The following is an 18,212-nucleotide window of genomic DNA, read 5'->3' as shown; positions in this document are numbered from 1 at the left end:
ATAGGACAAATCAAAACCAGTCTTTGGAATATACTATTTTCATTTTTCCTTTATGCTAAGATGCGTAAGTTACAAAACAAAAATGCATCTTTCTATGTATTCAGTTCTTGCAGTAAGTGTATGGCCTGTTGGAAGTCATACTCCTCCCAAACCATCAATCATTAAAGTGTGCAGTTCAGGTTGGACCCCAATTGGTAGAAATTCACAACTCTTTAGTTTGAGGTCTCTCTGCCTCCCATTTTAGAATGGTGCAGCGGAATTGCGTTATTTTGAATACTGTAATGTATAATTTGTGATTATTCCAATAAAAATACCTTTTCCCAAATATTCATTTTTTTATTTGTATTTTCACCTTCCGATTTTGTGTATCACCTAATAAGTGAGTATGCCTCTGGTGCTAGAAAGATTTATCACAAATGTCCTGGAGTAACTCTGGGGCTTTACCACGTGACACTTATTCTCAGATTAATGGAAACACTTGCCTCTCATAAAAGGAGAAAGAGAAAAAAAAAGTATAAAAAGAAAGTGAGAGTCAGAAAATGCAAGTTTCTGTCAACTGATTTTATGTAGACAATTAAAAAAAATGAAGGGAGAGAGAAATCAAGGAAGTTGCTAAATCTACATGCTTTATCTTTCCATTTATGCACGCGATGATAAACTTATTAGGGCACGTGGAAAAGTAACTCCTTCTGTATTCCTTACAACACCGACCTTTGAGTGGTCCCAAGAGGATGCTGGTCATGCTTGCAGTTCAGCTGAATTTTTATTTTTTTATTATTATTTTTAACAAGACTTGCTCTCCTTTCTGGTTTCTCCCCAGCCTTTTTATGAGTGCGCGGTAAAATAACACTTACATACCTACCAGCTTCCATTTACTTCCATCCCTGCCCTGCCAGACCCGCTGGGCAGGATCCCCCACCTCTCCAGCCCACAAACTGGAAGGTGCAGCGCCCAGGGCGCACAGCTCCCGGGTGGCAGTGGGGCTCATGCACAAGAAGGCCATCCCCGCGCTAAGCTGAGGCGTTTCTGGAAGGTACCCTCTGCCTAGGTGCCGGCAGTGGCCTTGGAACCCGCCCCGGGGGCACAGAGCGCATCATCAAGGTGCTTTGGCCACGTTAGGCCTCCTTTTCTCCCTGGCCTCCTTCCCACATGCCCTGACCTATGGGGACCTTCACTGGCCCAGGTGTTTACCTCAAACTTTTGCCACGCGCCATCTCCGCTGTGTCCCTGTCAGTGGCTGACCCGAGCCAGGTGCGCGGTGCGGGGCGGGGCGACCCGGCAGGGGGCGTGGCGAAGGCTGCTGATTTCCTACCGCAAACACCACACCCACTTCACCTAAAGCAGAAATTAAAGCCAGGAGGCACCACCCCTTGTGGGCCCCTGAAAACTACAAAACCAAGTTTGGAGACAGTTCAAAGGCGCTTGGGTTGGCCAGTGACAATTTTTGTTTCCCGTCCCTCTGCACACGGGACAGCCCTCGCGCTGCCAGCGGCTCTGGCTGGGGGTGAGTCCGGAACCTATGAGCCGCGGAACTCTGGGCTCGGAGCTCCAATTTCCGCTAGGCGCGTCCTTGCGGTGCGCTTTCCCAGCGGCTCTCTGGCCCCGCTTGCCGCTTGTGTGGGGAGTTGGAGACAGCCATGGCCCCGCGGGCCTGGCGCTGACAGACCCTGCAGTGGTGTCTGACGGGGGTCGGGGGTGGGTAATGCCACCGGCTGGCCCAGCACATCCTCACATAAGTGCGCAGATCCCGGGCTCAGGTGCGACTGGGGTCGCACGTGGACGCGGGTTGCAAGCCCCTGGCAAATTGCTGAGCTGGGGGAAGGTAAGGGGAAAGGTAAATCACTTTTCCCCACATTTCAGAGGACCTAGGCTATCAACATTTTAAAAATTGTTAGAATTTTTACAGTATGGCTGTGTCCGTTGAATGTTATTGAAATCAACCTAACCTCAGTTATTAACGCCTGGAAGCTCCCCTTGAGGCTTACGGCCCCCATCCCCACACACACAAACTGTGTTGGTTTCTCCTTCGCCTTTGTGCTCCTAAAGCGCTCAGTGTTTACCTGTCATCTTGCTTCACCGAAAATACACACTTGTCACTTGTCTGTCCACCCCAACTAAGCTTCTTGAGAATTAGAACTTTCATGTCTCTTCCCAGCACAAGCGTTTCATGTGTATTTTGTTGAAGAACTTCAAATATGATCTATAAAATTATGACTCATTTATATTTCAAACTCCAACCTCTCCCTTGAGTTCCCAGCTGACAGCAACTACAGACAGAGCTTAGTTGGAATTCAGTAGCACACAACTGGGATATCCCCACTGTCCGGTTTTAACAATTTTTAAAATTTTGGTACTGTCAGCATCGCAAATTCAGTGTCCAAAATAGAGTAGGATGTTGTTTCTACCCACCCATACTCTGCCATCCCCTGAAGTCCTTTCCCCATGCTCTACCACTCAAGCCTTGCCTATCGCAGTAAATGGCAGTTCTGTCTTTCCAGTTGCTCACACATAAAACTAGGCTGCTATTTTGATGTCTTCATTTTTCTCTATTCTGTATCTAATTCCTTAGCAATCCTGTCAGTTCTACCTCCAAACTGTACTCAGCATATTCACTGCTCTAACTCCAGCTTAAATCACCATGATCCTTTGCCTGGAATGCTGCATCAACCTTCTAATCACTCTACTTTCCTCTCCTTCCTCCCTTTCTTCTTCCTTCGTGTAAATTATCATTTCATCCTTCTGTTTAAAATCTTTTCGTGTTTTCTTATTATACTTAAAATGGGAAAGTCTTACCCATGAGGCCTGCAGAATTTGGCTGCCATCAGTCTCTCCCACTTCACCTTCTGCCTCCTTCACACTGTAGCCCTGCTCACTTTTTCATTCCTCAGTCTTCCCAAGCTCAATTGCATCTTAGAGAATTTGTTCTTGCTGTTTCTTCTGCCTGGAATACATGTTTCCCAGTCTTTAAAAGACTATCCTTATCTGTAGGTTTCATCTCAGATGTCACATCTAAGAGAAGTTTTCTTTGACCACTGTAGCCAAAGCAAACGTTGATCACTGAAGGAATAGGGAATGACTGAATGGAGTGGTGCAGAGTTGATAATTTAAGGCTAATTCACTACATATTTCCAAGCAAATCGATTTGTAATGCTTTTCCTGCCTAAAATCTATACAGCTGATTCACAAATACTTGGTTGACAGGTATTATAGATCAGTGTGGCTCATCAGCTTATATGTCATTGGGGCCAGAATCTATACTTATACTTCATTCAAATTTGATTTTACCGAAGAATTGGGGTTTTCATTTTTCGTTTAATTAACAGAGCTGTGAAATTATTATCTGTAATTCTAAATCTCATTTTATTCCTCCCAATAGGATGCAAGACGGTTTGGCATCAAAGTTCACTTCTTTAACAAAAGTGTTTTATGACTTTAATAAAATATTAGAGAATGGTAGGCTCCATGGAAGCTGTTTACAGAAACTTGTGATGCAAAGTTTTGATGATGAGCAGACTTTGCAACAACTGGAATTGTAAAATGACCCAATTGTACAAAGCTTCCAAAATGCAGTTAGTAAAACAAAGATGAAGATATCAGTCTCCCAGAGAGTGAAGAACAGGAGTGTGAAGAGAATGGTTCAGAGGCAGAGGCTGCTGGCCAGGAGGACGTAGAAGATTTAGAGGAGGAGGAGGAAGTGTCAGATATGGGTGATGACAATCCTGTAGTGGGTGAGAGAGCAAACTCAAGCAAATGCAATCTGAAGAAAAGCCCAGTTTTCAGTGATGAGGATTCTGACCTTGACTTTGGTATCAACAAATTGGAACAGCAGAGCAAGGTGCAAAACAAAGGACATGGAAAACCAAGAGAAAAGTCCATAGTAGATGAGATATTCCTCCAACTCTCTGAAATGGAGGCCTATTTAGAAAACAGAGGAAAAGAAGAGGAACAAAAACATGATGATGATGAGGTGGAAGATACTGATCTTTTTAAAGATATTCATGCTGATGAAGATGAAGGGGGACTCTGGAAGTAAAAAAGTTAAGGTAAAGTGTTGAGAGAGGAGAGAGCCCTTTCCTCCTCCTCAAATTAGCTTTTGTTCTGTTTTTCTAGGAGAGATGTAATTGTAGTCAGAAGATTTAGAGCTAAGAAATATTATGCTCTATCTTATCAGTTATAAATGAATCTGTACTTCCATTCAGTTTATGTTTCAGTTGTTCCTGTAATAGTTTTATGGTAGTGTTTTTAGTTGCCAATTTCACCTAGTAACTATTTTTTGACTTGTAGTGTTATTAAGTTAGAAAGTAATGTAGACATACAGTACACATACAAATATATATGCATGTGTTAATGATGTATTTTTCTATTCCTAATTAATAGTTTTAAAAATCTTTTTATCTTAGTCAGGTAAAAGTTCCAGAAATGTGAAATACAAAGATTTTTTTGATCCAGTTGAAAGTGATGAAGACATAGCAAGTGACCATGATGATGAGCTGGGTTCCAACAAGATGATGAAATTGCTGAAGAAGCGGCAGAAGAACTAAGCATTTCTGAAATGTATTTTGAACCATCCTTTACAATGTGAACTGGAATTGCCCACTCATGTATTTGTACTTGTGGTTTTCACGTATGTTTGTTTTAAGAAGTTAGATTCTCTCCTATCAGATATTTTCAAGATGGCCAGAGGAAAGTCTCTGGATTGAAAGGGACATTAGAGATCAATTAATGAAGAAAAATATTACTGGCAGTAGCAAACAAACCTTTCTTACCAGGAACTTTCATTTGGTTTTGTGCCCCAGAAATCCTGTTATTTTTGTGAGATAGGAGGTTTGTATTATAGATCAATGAATGATTTATTTTCTATATATTACACACTTTTTGTTCTGTTTCTTACATAGCATTTCACTGAAATGATACCTTCTCTTCCTTAATACCTGGATGATTTTGGAAGTTCTGAGTATTTGGTTGCATTAGGCATATAAAAGAAGAACTTTACTGAGGGAAAATATGTTTCCTTTTGTTTTTCTATTGGAAAGCAGTATATTTCTTTTTATAAGAGTTTTTGTAGTGTTGGGATGAAGATGATGACCTGGAAGAAAGTGAAGACAGTAAACAATGTAAAGAAAGCTTGAGAAGAGTGACCTTTGCTTTACTGGATGATGAGGCAACTGACGATGCAGGTGTTTGAAATGTAAAGAACAATTCTGATGAAGTTAAATCCTCTTTTGTAAAAAGACAGGAAAAGGTAATTAGGAATTTAAGGAATTTTTAATATGCTTGATATGATTGTGAAACTGACAGACTACTAACAAACCTTCCCTGTTTTCCTTCTTTTTTGAGATGGAGTCTTGCTCTGTCATCCAGGCTGGAGTGCAATGGTGCAATCTCGGCTCACTGCAGCCTCTGCCTCCGGGGTACAAGTGATTCTGCCTCAGCCTCCTGAGTAGCTGAGATTAGAGGTGCTTTCCACAATGCCTGGCTAATTTTTCTATTTTTAGAAGACATGGGGTTTCACCATGTTGGCCAGGCTGGTCTTGAACTCCTGACCTCAGGTGATTCTCCTGCCTCAGCCTCCAAAAGTGCTGAGGTTACAGGCGTGAGCCACTGTGCCTCAGCGTTCCCTATTTTTCGTGTAACTATTAACCATCCATCCTTTGAAAACAAATATCTTGGCCAGGTGCAGTGGCTTATGCCTGTAATCCTAGCACTTTGGTAGTCTGAAACGGGAGGATCACTTGAGCTTATGAGTTCAAGACCAGGCTGTGCAACACAGTGAGACCTGGTCTCTAAAAGAAATTCAAAAATTAGTGGGGCGTGGTGCTGTATACCTATAGTCCATCTACTCGGGTGGCTGAGGCGGGAGGACCACTTGAGCCCGGGAGGTCGATGCTGCAGTGAGCTACGATCACGTCACTGCTCTCCAGCCTGGGCCGTGGAGCAAGATCCTGTCTTCAAACAAACAAACAGACAAACAGAAAACCGAAAATCTTGGGGCTACTCTCTAAAGCAAAAGCACACTATATAGAGATGCCATATGGAAAGCATCTGATTTGCAAAAATCAGTGCCTGCATTACCCAGCCTATAGCTTTCATTGTGGGGACTGTGTATAAAATGGTTGTTTCTTTTCTCTCTCCTCATGTCTTTATATGTATAGCATGTCTCTCCTGACAAAGCTGTCCTGAGAGCCTCTTGTAACTGTTTTCACTGCTCTGGAGGATACCGCCTGTGTCTTTAAGGTGCTCCACAGATGTTGGTGAGTGCAGAAAATAGCCGTAATTTTAATTAATACCATAACAAACATATCTTCCAAAGTATGTCTGATTTCAGACAAGTGAAATTTCATTTGTTTTTAGTAGATGTAGTCTGGCTCCAATAATTTGGCTATATTATTTATCCAATCTTAACATTTTATTATAATGAAAATGAGAATAGTGCCAGGCACAGTAGCTCACACTTGTAATCCCAGCACTTTGGGAGGCTGAGGAGGGAGGATTGCTTGAGCCCAGGAGTTCGAGACTAGCCTGGGCAACATGGTGAAACTCCGTCTCCACTAAAAATTTTAAAAATGAGCTGGGCGTGGTAGCGTGAGCCTATATTCTCTGCTACTCGAGAGTCTGATCCGGGATGATCGCCTGAGTCCAGGAGTTCAAGGCTGCAGTGAGCTATGATTGGACTATGGCACTCCAGCCTGGGCAACAGAGCTGGAGAATAGGCAAATAAGCCATATGAAGAATATCAAAAGAATTATTTTTAAAATCTGCGAACCTAAATTAAATTCATCATTGCCAGATTGTCCCTAGAAGATAAATTCTAAAGGTAAAAAGAAAAAAAAAACAAAAAAACCCACAAAGTATCAATCAGTTAGTGTCCTTCCATCCCACTCCTCCCACCCTCCCCCCACAAAAAAGAAAGAAAGATTTGGTTTTGCTTTGAAATTTTATCAGACCTTCAAGTGAAGTTTTCAGTAAATCACAAATAATTTATTACAATTTCCACATATAAAGTAGAACTTTCAAGCTTTTTTCTTTCGAAACTGTTAGAATATGAAAACCCAAACCTGACAAAGGCAGCATTAACACACACACACACACTCTCATTCATGCCTCGTGACGCAGACGTAGCCCAGTGGAAACATTATGCTGCACAACCACGTGAACCCTATTCTTTGGAATCACTCTTAGAAGATCTGGTACGATTCCTGGTCCAAGACGTTAAGGAGAAAATACACGGTTCCCTCCATATATGTTAGAAAGACATTTGATAAAATTCAGTGTTTATTTCTAATTTTTTTTTTTACTACTAGTGGATTATAAACACATCTAGCCAAAAGCTGCCATCATGCGTGATGGGTGAAATTCTGCAAACATCCCTTAAAGATCAGGAATAAGACAAAATGTCCAGTGTTACAGTTACCCCTGTTAATTAACACTAACAGTTAATAGCCACATAAGCCAGTGCAACTACAAAAGATAAAGACGAGATTAGGAAAACTGCCGGGAGCCGTGGTTCACACCTGTAATCCCAGCACTTTGGGAGCTCAGGAGCTCACAGCACTTGAGCTCAGCAGTTTGAGACCAGCCTGGGCAACATGGTGAGACCTCATCTCTGCAAAAAAATACAAAATGAGCTGGAGTGTCACATGCGCCTCTGGTCCCAGCTACTTGGGAGTCTGAGGTGAGAGGGCTGCTTGAGCCTGGGAGGCAGAGGCTGCAATGAGCTGAGATGGCGCAACTGTCCTCCAGTCTGGGCAACAGAGTGAGACTGTGTCTCAAAAAAAAAAAAAAAAAATATATATATATATATATATATAATGGATACTAAAATGAAAACATTAGTTGTTTGGAGAGAAAACCGAATGGATAAACTGAATCGATATTGGGAACACAAGATAATTCTGTAAGGTAGCTGAAAAAGCTGGCATTTTATACACTGAAGTCATAATTGTTGTCTTTTAGAAGTCAGAGATAAGAAGAATTTGAGTTTAGCATCAAAAGAGTCAGGTTCCATCAAATACTAATATTCTAATCAAAGAATTACTTGCCTGGGCGTAGTGGCTCAGGCCTGTAATCCTAGCACTTTGGGAGGCTGAGGCGGGCAGATCACGAGGTCAGGAGATCAAGACCATCCTGGCTAACACGGTGAAACCCCATCCCTACTAAAAATACAAAAAATTAGCAGGGCCTGGTGGCGGACCCCTGTAGTCCCAGCTACTCAGGAGGCTGAGGCAGGAGAATGGCGTGAACCCGGGAGGCGGAGCTTGCAGTGAGCCTACAGCGTGCCACTGCACTCCAGCCTGGGCGACAGAGTGAGAGACTCCATTTCAAAAAAAAAAAGAATTATGTAACTTTAGGATGCTCTAATAATCAAAATTGATAGTGGCTTGTGAACAGATAGATCACTTGAATAAAATAGAGCTCAGAAATAAACCCAAATGCTTCTGAGGGAGTTAAGTCTATTATAAACATGACATTTTAAATCAATGAGGAAAAGAAATCATTTGCAGCTCACCCCCCAATAGGCAGCAGGAATAGGAAGTCATTGGCAGAATAAAAAGATGGTAAGAACAGAATTGTGGAACAGTACATTTCTTGCTTCCCCACTTTTCAAAGTATTTTTTGCTTTTACACAAGTATAAGTGTAATATTATTTTCTAAGTGTATACTCATTCTTTTGTCTCTTTCTTAGATGAATGAAAAAAGTTATATCTTTTGAAAAAGAGTTGTTAGAATAAAGCCTCGGCAGAGTCAGGGGGCAGTGACAGTACAGAAGAGACCAGAGAATAGCCTCCTGGAGGAGACCCTGCGCTGTGACCATGCTGTCCGGGTGGGTACGGTGCGCTCTTCTACAGAGTGTTCAATTCTGTGCTTTTTCTATGGTTCCCTTTCATAGAAACATTTGGGGTGATGTTTCTTTTCCCTCAACTTTTTATTTTAAAAACTTGCAAACACAGAAAAGTTGATAAAATCATACAGTGAACGTCTTTATGCTATTCAGCTGGATTCACTAGTTAACATTCTGTCATATTTGTTTCTGTCTTCCACGTATGAAAGATTGTATATGTACCCTTTTAACCTCTGAATCATTTCAAAGTAAGTTGCCAGTATCAGAGCATTTCACTGTTAGGTACTTTTGCAGATATCGTCTAAGAACCAGGACATTCTCCTATATAATCACAATACCATTAATCTACCCCCAAAATTTAACGTCAATACACTAATGATACCTACTGTATAGATTATCATCAGCTTTCTTGCAGTAATCTGTGTACAAGACTTGCATCCTGTCACTGTCCACTGATTAAATTGTGAACTCTCACTTGAAACCCTAGTCATCTCACTGCCTTCTTTCTTATGCCCATTAAGTCAAAATGAGCTCTCATTTTATTTCAGCGGAAAAGAGAATGGAAAAGAGGGGAAGAGTCCCTAGGTACCTGGGATAAAGTATGAGCGCTTACTACCACACGTATTCTAGGTCTGTAGTTTTCAAACTCCAGGGAGCACCTCAAGGCTTATTAAAGATAGCTGTCCCTCTTCCCCACTTTCTGATTCGGGAGGTGTGGGGCTGGCCCAGGAATCTGCATGTCTAACAAGTTCCCACGTGTTGCTGATGCTGAGGGTCTAAGGACTACAATGCAAGAATTAGTGATTTAGCGGATATCTACCTAATGAATACATGTTTTATTTCCTTTAGCACCTGTGATTACAGAGGAAACACCTTTCACCTGGAAGATATTATTAAACAAGATAAGAGATCAGGTCAGTAAGAATTAAATTTAACTTAATTGAAATATCACTGAAATGTTTAGAAATCATATGACAGGCCAGGCACAGTGGCTTATGCCTGTAATCCCAGTACTATGGGAGGACAAGGCAGGAGGATCCCTTGAGGTCAGGAGTTTGAGACCAGCCTGTCCAAGATGGTAAAACTCCACCTCTACTAAAAATACAAAAATTAGCTGGGCATGGTGGTGCGTGCCTGTATTCCCAGCTACTCGGGAGGCTGAGCCAGGGGAATCGCTTGAACTTGGGAGATGGAGGTTGCAGTGAGCTGAGATGCGCCACTGCACTCCAGCCTGGGCAACAGAGAAAGACTCCATCTCTAAATAAATATGTAAATAAATAAATAAATAGTAAAAATAAAAAATAAGGGGTAGATGGGGCAGCTTTGCGTACTGCACGCTCTGAAAATGGGCTGATTTCCCTCAAGAAGCAGGGATTTAAGCTCTCTAGACTACATGAGATCCATACAGAAGAAAAAAGAAGAAAACAAAAAGAAATGTAAGTATAAATAAATGAAAATAACTCTTCTCCCTGATTATAAAGGAAATCACATTCTTTTTGTAAGAATTTGGATGACAAAATATAAAGAAAAATCTTTAATTTTGCCACTCAACACATTCTGGTTTGTTGCTTTTTACACTTTTTGTGCCTAGAAACATTTTAACGAAGTAGAATCATAATACATGGTCTTTTGTCACTGACTATATTTTCAGCATGTTTCTATGGGAGAAATATATCCTGGCATCATCATTTTTAATAACTGCATGTATGTTAAGTGAATCGTTGCCACCCCAGAGTGAATTTCCTTCCATATACATTTTAATGGACTTGAGTAAGGATTTTTGCACCAAATTCATAGATGTAGAATTTCTAGAGGAAAATAATATAAAACAGTTTTAGGATTTTTAAAAGAAATGATCAAATTATCCTGCAGGAAAATTGGTTGAGTTTACACTCCCACAAACAGGGACGGAGCTCCAGGTTCCCCCTGCCGTTTGTCATTTCTGCTGGTCTTTAAGCAGAACATCTCATTGTTTTATTATTATTATTATTATTATTATTATACTTTAAGTTCTAGGGTACATGTGCATAGCGTGCAGGTTTGTTACATATGTATACTTGTGCCATGTTGGTGTGCTGCACCCATCAACTTGTCAGTACCCATCAACTCGTCATTTACATCAGGTATAACTCCCAATGCAATCCCTCCCCCTCCCCCCTCCCCATGATAGGCCCCTGTGTGTGATGTTCCCCTTCCCGAGTCCAAGTGATCTCATTGTTCAGTTCCCACCTATGAGTGAGAACATGCAGTGCTTGGTTTTCTGTTCTTGTGATAGTTTGCTAAGAATGATGGTTTCCAGCTGCATCCATGTCCCTACAAAGGACACAAACTCATCCTTTTTTATGGCTGCATAGTATTCCATGGTGTATATGTGCCACATTTTCTTAATCCAGTCTGTCACTGATGGACATTTGGGTTGATTCCAAGTCTTTGCTATTGTGAATAGTGCCGCAATAAACATACGTGTGCATGTGTCTTTATAGCAGCATGATTTAGAATCCTTTGGGTATATACCCAGTAATGGGATGGCTGGGTCATATGGTACATCTAGTTCTAGATCCTTGAGGAATCGCCATACTGTTTTCCATAATGGTTGAACTAGTTTACAACCCCACCAACAGTGTAAAAGTGTTCCTATTTCTCCACATCCTCTCCAGCACCTGTTGTTTCCTGACTTTTTAATGATCGCCATTCTAACTGGTGTGAGATGGTATCTCATTGTGGTTTTGATTTGCATTTCTCTGATGGCCAGTGATGATGAGCATTTTTTCATGTGTCTGTTGGCTGTATGAATGTCTTCTTTTGAGAAATGTCTGTTCATATCCTTTGCCCACTTTTTGATGGGGTTGTTTGTTTTTTTCTTGGAAATTTGTTTGAGTTCTTTGTAGGTTCTAGATATTAGCCCTTTGTCAGATGAGTAGATTGCAAAAATTTTCTCCCATTCTGTAGGTTGCCTGTTCACTCTGATGGTAGTTTCTTTTGCTGTGCAGAAGCTCTTTACTTTAATGAGATCCCATTTGTCAATTTTGGCTTTTGCTGCCGTTGCTTTTGGTGTTTTAGACATGAAGTCTTTGCCCATGCCTATGTCCTGAATGGTACTACCTAGGTTTTCCTCTAGGGTTTTTATGGTATTAGGTCTAACATTTAAGTCTCTAATCCATCTTGAATTAATGGGAGAATAAAATACCCAGGAATCCAACTTACAAGGGATGTAAAGGACCTCTTCAAGGAGAACTAGAAACCACTGCTCAGTGAAATAAAAGAGGACACAAACAAATGGAAGAACATACCATGCTCATGGATAGGAAGAATCAATATCGTGACAATGGCCATACTGCCCAAGGTTATTTATAGATTCAATGCCATCCCCATCAAGCTACCAATGAGTTTCTTCACAGAATTGGAAAAAACTGCTTTAAAGTTCATATGGAACCAAAAAAGAGCCCGCATCTCCAAGACAATCCTAAGTCAAAAGAACAAAGCTGGAGGCATCACGCTACCTGACTTCAAACTATACTACAAGGCTACAGTAACCAAAACAGCATGGTACTGGTACCAAAACAGAGATATAGACCAATGGAACAGAATAGAGTCCTCAGAAATAATACCACACATCTACAGACATCTGATCTTTGACAAACCTGAAAGAAACAAGAAATGGGGAAAGGATTCCCTATTTAATAAATGGTGCTGGGAAAATTGGCTAGCCATAAGTAGAAAGCTGAAACTGGATCATCTCATTGTTTTCATTACATTTCTTTGATTTCTAGTGCTTTTGAATCTTTTTCATATGCTCAGTGGCCATTTTTCTTCTAGTGGGAAGTGCCCGTTTCTCCATTGCCCATTTCCTGCTGGAAATCATTCATTTTTTTTTCTGAGTAATTTTAAAGATTTCTTTATAGGCTAAGGATATAAACCTTTTATCTGTCCTTGAGGTTACAAAGACTGTCTCCCAGTAAGTAATTTGTCATTTCACTTTATTTATTTATTTATTGATAGCAAAGCACCAAAGTCAAATTTCACTTAATTATTATCCTGCTGAATGAAAACATTTTAACTTAGTGATTTTAGTGTAAATAGGAGCAGGACAGAATGTAATATCTAGATCTCACTCTGTCTCCCCAACTGGAGTGCAATGGCATGATCATAGCTACTGCAGCCTCAAACTCCTGGGCTCAAGTGATTTTCCCACCTCAGCCTCCCAAGTAGCTCTAGGACTACAGGTGTGTGCCGCCATGCCCAGCTAATTTTTAAATTTTTTGCAGAGATGGAATTCGCTATGCTGTGCAGGCTGGTCTTGAACTCCTGACTTACCCCACCTTGGCTTGCTAATATGCTGGGAAGACAGGAGTGAACTACTGCTCCCAGCCAAGAGCTTACTTTTGTTTGCTAGGAGTGTTCTTGGTATTTTTTTGTATTTGAGACTTTCATGCTAGTGCTGAAGTATTACACTCACCATCTGAGGTTTACAGGACTTTTGTTTTAATATTGAACAGAGGGAACTGTTTAGTTTTCCATCTTTGCAGGTGTACAAAATGTGCCTACCAGGACTCTGCTTTATATCCATTGAAAAGCAAGAAGTAATACAGTAAAACTGTAAATTGTAGAACTCTAGAAAAAAGCTTAGTTTGGTCTGGGATAAGAAGCACACAGGTAATGGAGCAAATCATGAAAAAGTCAACCCTTGATCCCAGGTAACAAGCACTACACAGTGACAGAACACAATTCTTGGTTTTCATGATTGCAAGTCATAGCCAAGTATCAAGTGAGAAATTCAGTTTCATTTTCAGGGATTAGAGAGGCCAGGTGATTCTAGAAAAATAGGATTTAGTGATTAACCTCATGAGAGTAATGCATTAGGCTAATACATATGAAAATGCCATTTTTTTAGGTTATGGAGTGCTGTGGCATGCAGTGGCACAACATCAGAAATGTATGTAATTCAACCGACAATAGAAATAAATTGGCCGGGCGAGATGGCTCATGCCTGTAATCCCAGCACTTTGGGAGGCCAAGGCAGGCAGATCACCTGAGGTCAGGAGTTGGAGACCAGCCTGGCCAAAATGATGAAACCCCATCTCTACTAAAAAAAAAAATACAAAAATTAGACAGGTGTGGTGGCGGGTGCCTGTAATCCCAGCTATTCAGGAGGCTGAGGCAGGAGAATCTCAAACTTGGGAGGTGGAGATTGCAGTGACCCAAGATTGTTCCACTGCACTCCAGCCTGGGCAACAGAGCAAGGTTGTCACACACACACACACACACACACACACACACACACACACACACGAAAGGAAAAGAAAGAAAGAGATGAAGGAAATAAAATTTTTAAATTGGAAAGAAAAATCTACCTGTATTTTCAGACCATATGATTGTCTATGCAGAAAATCCAGAAGAGTATACAGATAAGTTATTAAGACCAGTAAGAGAGTTAGCAAGGTTTTTGAATTCAAGATCAACTTAAAAAACTATTAGCGTTCCCATACATCAGTAATAACAAATTAGAAAATGTAATAGAAAAAGAGATTCTATTCACAATAGCAACAAAACCCTGACAATGTATCTAGCAAAATATACACAAGGCCTTTCATGAAGAGGATTGCCATAGCCTGAATGTGTCTCCCAAAATTCAAGTGTTAAAACTTAACTCCCAAGATGACAGTACTAAGAAGTGGGGCCTTTGAGAAGTGATTAAGACAGAAGGGCAAGCTCTCATGCATGAGATTAGTGCCTTATAAAAGGGCTTGGGGGGGTGGTAAGTCTGTCCCTTCTGCCTCATGGGAACATAGCATTTGTCTGCTCCAGAGGAAGCAGCATTCAAGGTACCATCCTGGAAGCAGAGACCAGGCCCTCACTAGACACTGTGTCTGCTGGAATCTTGATCTTGTTCTTCCCAACCTCCAGAACTGAGAAAATAAACTTCTGCTCTGTGTGAATCACCCAGTCTCAGGTGTTTTGTTATAGCACTACAAAGGGACTAAGACAAATATAAAACTTTCCCAGGGACTTAAAGGAAGAACTGACTACATTGAAATATATGCCATATATATTATGAGTCGTAGGACTCAGTACGATAAACATAATACTTCTTAATGAATTAATGTATATATTCAAGAAATTCCCACATAATCCAAATAGAATTTTTTTTTTTTTTTGTGGAACTCGACAGGCTGATCCTAAAATTCATATAGTCATTGAGGGGCCAAAAATAGTGTAGCAGGGCTGGCGGACGTGGTGACTCACACCTGTAATCCCAGTACTTTGGGAAGTCAAGACGGGAGGATGGCTTGAACCCAGCAGTTCAAGACCAGCCTAGGCAACATAGCAAGACGTTGTCTCAAAATACTAAAAATAAGTAAATAAATAAGTAAATTAAAAGAAGGTTAAGTATGCACTTTTTTTTGGCGAATTTCAATTTTATAGTGATTTTTTTTTTTTTTTTTTTTTGAGACAGGGTCTTGCTCTGTCACCCAGGCTGGAGTGCAGTGGTGCCATCTTGGTTCACTGCAAACTCTGCGTGGGCTCAAGCAATCCTCCCACCTCACCCTCCGGAGTAGCCGGGACCACAGGTATGTGCCACCACACCTGACTAATTTTTGTATTGTTTTGTAGAGACAGCGTTTTTCCATGTTGCCCAGGTTGCTCTCAAACTCATCCACCTGCCTTGGCCTTCCTAAGTAAGACCACAGGCCTGGGCCACTGTGCCCGGTCTAGTGTTTTTCTGTTTTTTTTTTTTTAAACCAAAAAAACGACAAAGCCTCAGGAGCAAAAGTTGATACACAAGTAAATTTTATTGGTAATGTTTCTGTGTGGACCTTATGCTGAGGGAAAATTAGTCTGCATTATGGTATATCCAGACTAAATGACTGATATTAAAATGAAATTATCCTCAGGATTTGCAATCTTCGAGAAAACTCTTTCATTTTTATGTTTTTGGGTTACAAATTGTCTTCATTTACATTTCAGAACAGTGAGTCACAGAGGGATTAAGTAACTTCTTCAAGATCTTACAAGTCTTTGATTTGAACCCAATCTTTTAACTCTGCAGAACTGAGAGTCACTCTTACTTGGAAACACTTTTTAACTGATGTGGATCCTCTAATATGGGCTTCCTATTATTCATTCTCTGTGAGTCTAAAGTTTTGCAAGCAGGCAGAATTCATTTTGCCAATTATGGGATTTTTCCCTCAGTTGCAGTCAAGGTTCATAAAACTATAACCATTTATCTTTGATTAGAAAATTTTGAGACAAGGTCTTGCTCTGTTGCTCAGACGGTAATCCAGTGGCACAGTAATAGCTCATTGTGCTTTGAACTCCTGGGCTCGAGGGATCCTCCACCTCAGCCTCCCAAGTATCTGGGACTACAAGTGCATACCATCACCTCTGGCTCATTTTGTAAAAAGATTTTGTAGAGATAGGGTCTTGCTGTGTTGCCCAGGCTGGCCTCAAACTCCTGGCCTCAAGCAATCCTTCCCCCTTGGTCTCCCAAAGTGCTGAGATTCCAGGTGCCAGCCACTGCACCTGGCCAAAACTATAACTTTGAGACCATAGACGGAGATGAGGGAAGGAATTTGGCAGGAATGGGGACGTGTATTATCTGTGGCATAAGGAAACTTACAGAACTAGGGTCAAAAGTATACTTTCTAGTTCTTTCCCGTGGCTTTTCACTTCGATGTAGTCCTTATCAGGCAACTGAGGTTTTACATACGTCTTCTGATTCTTAGAACATGAAGGTGTAGTACTCAAGTTTGGTCCCTTGAAACCACAAATTTTGTGAAAAAAAGTAAGAAAATTGAAAAATTTCCTCAGCAAATACGTGTTGATCATCTGTTACATAGCCATGAGGAGTGGTTCTGTTGAACGCGTTTATTTCATCAGATTCCAATCCTAAACCAGGCATAGAATGGAAACCATGAAGATAGGATGGAATAACTTCTGAATGTTTGAAAAAGTGTACTTAAAAATAAATACCAGGTGTTTTTGTTGTTGTTATTGTTGTTATTGTTTTTTGAGACAGGGTCTCACTCTGTCACCCAGGCTGGAGTGTGGTGGTGCAATCTCACCTCATTGCAAACTTGACCTCCCCAGCTCAGGTGATCTCCCACCTCAGCCTCCCAAGTAGCTGGGACTACAGGCGCATGTCACCATGACCAGCTAATGTTTTGTATTTTTTGTAGAGACAGGGTTTCACCATGTTGCCCAGGCTGGTCTAGAACTCCTGGCCTTAAGCCATCCTCCCCACCTCAGTCTCCCAAAGTGCTAGGATTACAGGCATGAGCCACCACGCCTGGCTGAAAATACCAGGTTTTTAAGTATCAGCACTACCTCTTCAGTCTTTTCTATTGCTATGTTGTCCTCAATGGTATTTTTTATTTAATTAGAGCAATGCTGTTCAATAGAACTTTCTTTGAGGATGGCAATCTTTTATGTCCCTGCTGTGTGGCACAGAGCCACTAGTGACATGTGGCTTTTGAGCACTTGACACATCTTGTGCTCACAGGAGCTGCGTTTTTAAGGAGCTGATACGCCACACGTGGCTACCGTACGGGCCAGGGTCAGACTGGATGGTCTGTAAGGGCTCTGCCTCATCAGTGTCATTTTTTAACTGACAGAAACCTTTAGTCTTTTTTTAAAAAGCAATGTGTGTATTTAAAAGAATTCATAAAATACAAGTAAATAAATTAACTGATTACCTGAGCATATATCCTTCCAGACTTACTTTTTTCTGCATATGTATTTTGGGAAATTGAATATCTGCCATTTTTTTTTATCTGAGATACAGTCTACCTCTAAAAAGATATGATTCTAACATTCTCACTTTTGTTGCCATTTGATCAGGGTGTAGAAAAACAGTTAAAGGACAGAGGATGGTTGAGAGATTATATGAAGAGAAAATGTGATCGAGGGTGGTAGACTTGGGCCTACCCGAATGTCAAGAGAATGAGTGTTTTCCAATAAGAAAATTCCATTCTAGGATCCTAAAAGGAAGGTCTGATCTGGAGAAAGCAAGCTACGTAGTACTAAGCCATTAAGGAGACATGGAGCCAGGACTTGCTACCTTAGTCATATTCTCATTATGCCCTCTTGGGAACCCAGCCTTGTTGATTAGCCTCTGCTTTCTCTCCTTATAGTTCAACCTGTTTGTTCCAAGCAGCATTTTTCCAGCCCACTTATTATGCATTTACTATCACAGTCTAACAGCCTTTCTCTCTCTCTCTCTCTCTATATATATATATATACACACACACATATGTAACGGATAATTAGATATATATGTGTATATATACATGCATATATATCTGTCTCTTTATTTTTGGTCTATGGTCATCTATTGAAATCTTTCTGTCTTACTGAATTCTACAAACATGTAAAG

At 40.8% G+C, this 18,212-nt stretch overlaps 1 pseudogene; it reads left to right on the top strand.

Annotated features, from left to right (window-relative positions):
- Positions 1 to 1,627: 1,627 nt before the first annotated feature.
- LOC103245959 (U3 small nucleolar ribonucleoprotein protein MPP10-like) lies at positions 1,628 to 5,994 on the top strand (annotated as a pseudogene).
- The last annotated feature ends 12,218 nt before the right edge of the window (positions 5,995 to 18,212 follow it).

The sequence above is a fragment of the Chlorocebus sabaeus genome, chromosome 26 (genome assembly GCF_047675955.1).
Source record: "Chlorocebus sabaeus isolate Y175 chromosome 26, mChlSab1.0.hap1, whole genome shotgun sequence".
Lineage (NCBI taxonomy): Eukaryota > Metazoa > Chordata > Mammalia > Primates > Cercopithecidae > Chlorocebus > Chlorocebus sabaeus.
This window is presented reverse-complemented; position numbering and strand designations above follow the sequence as displayed.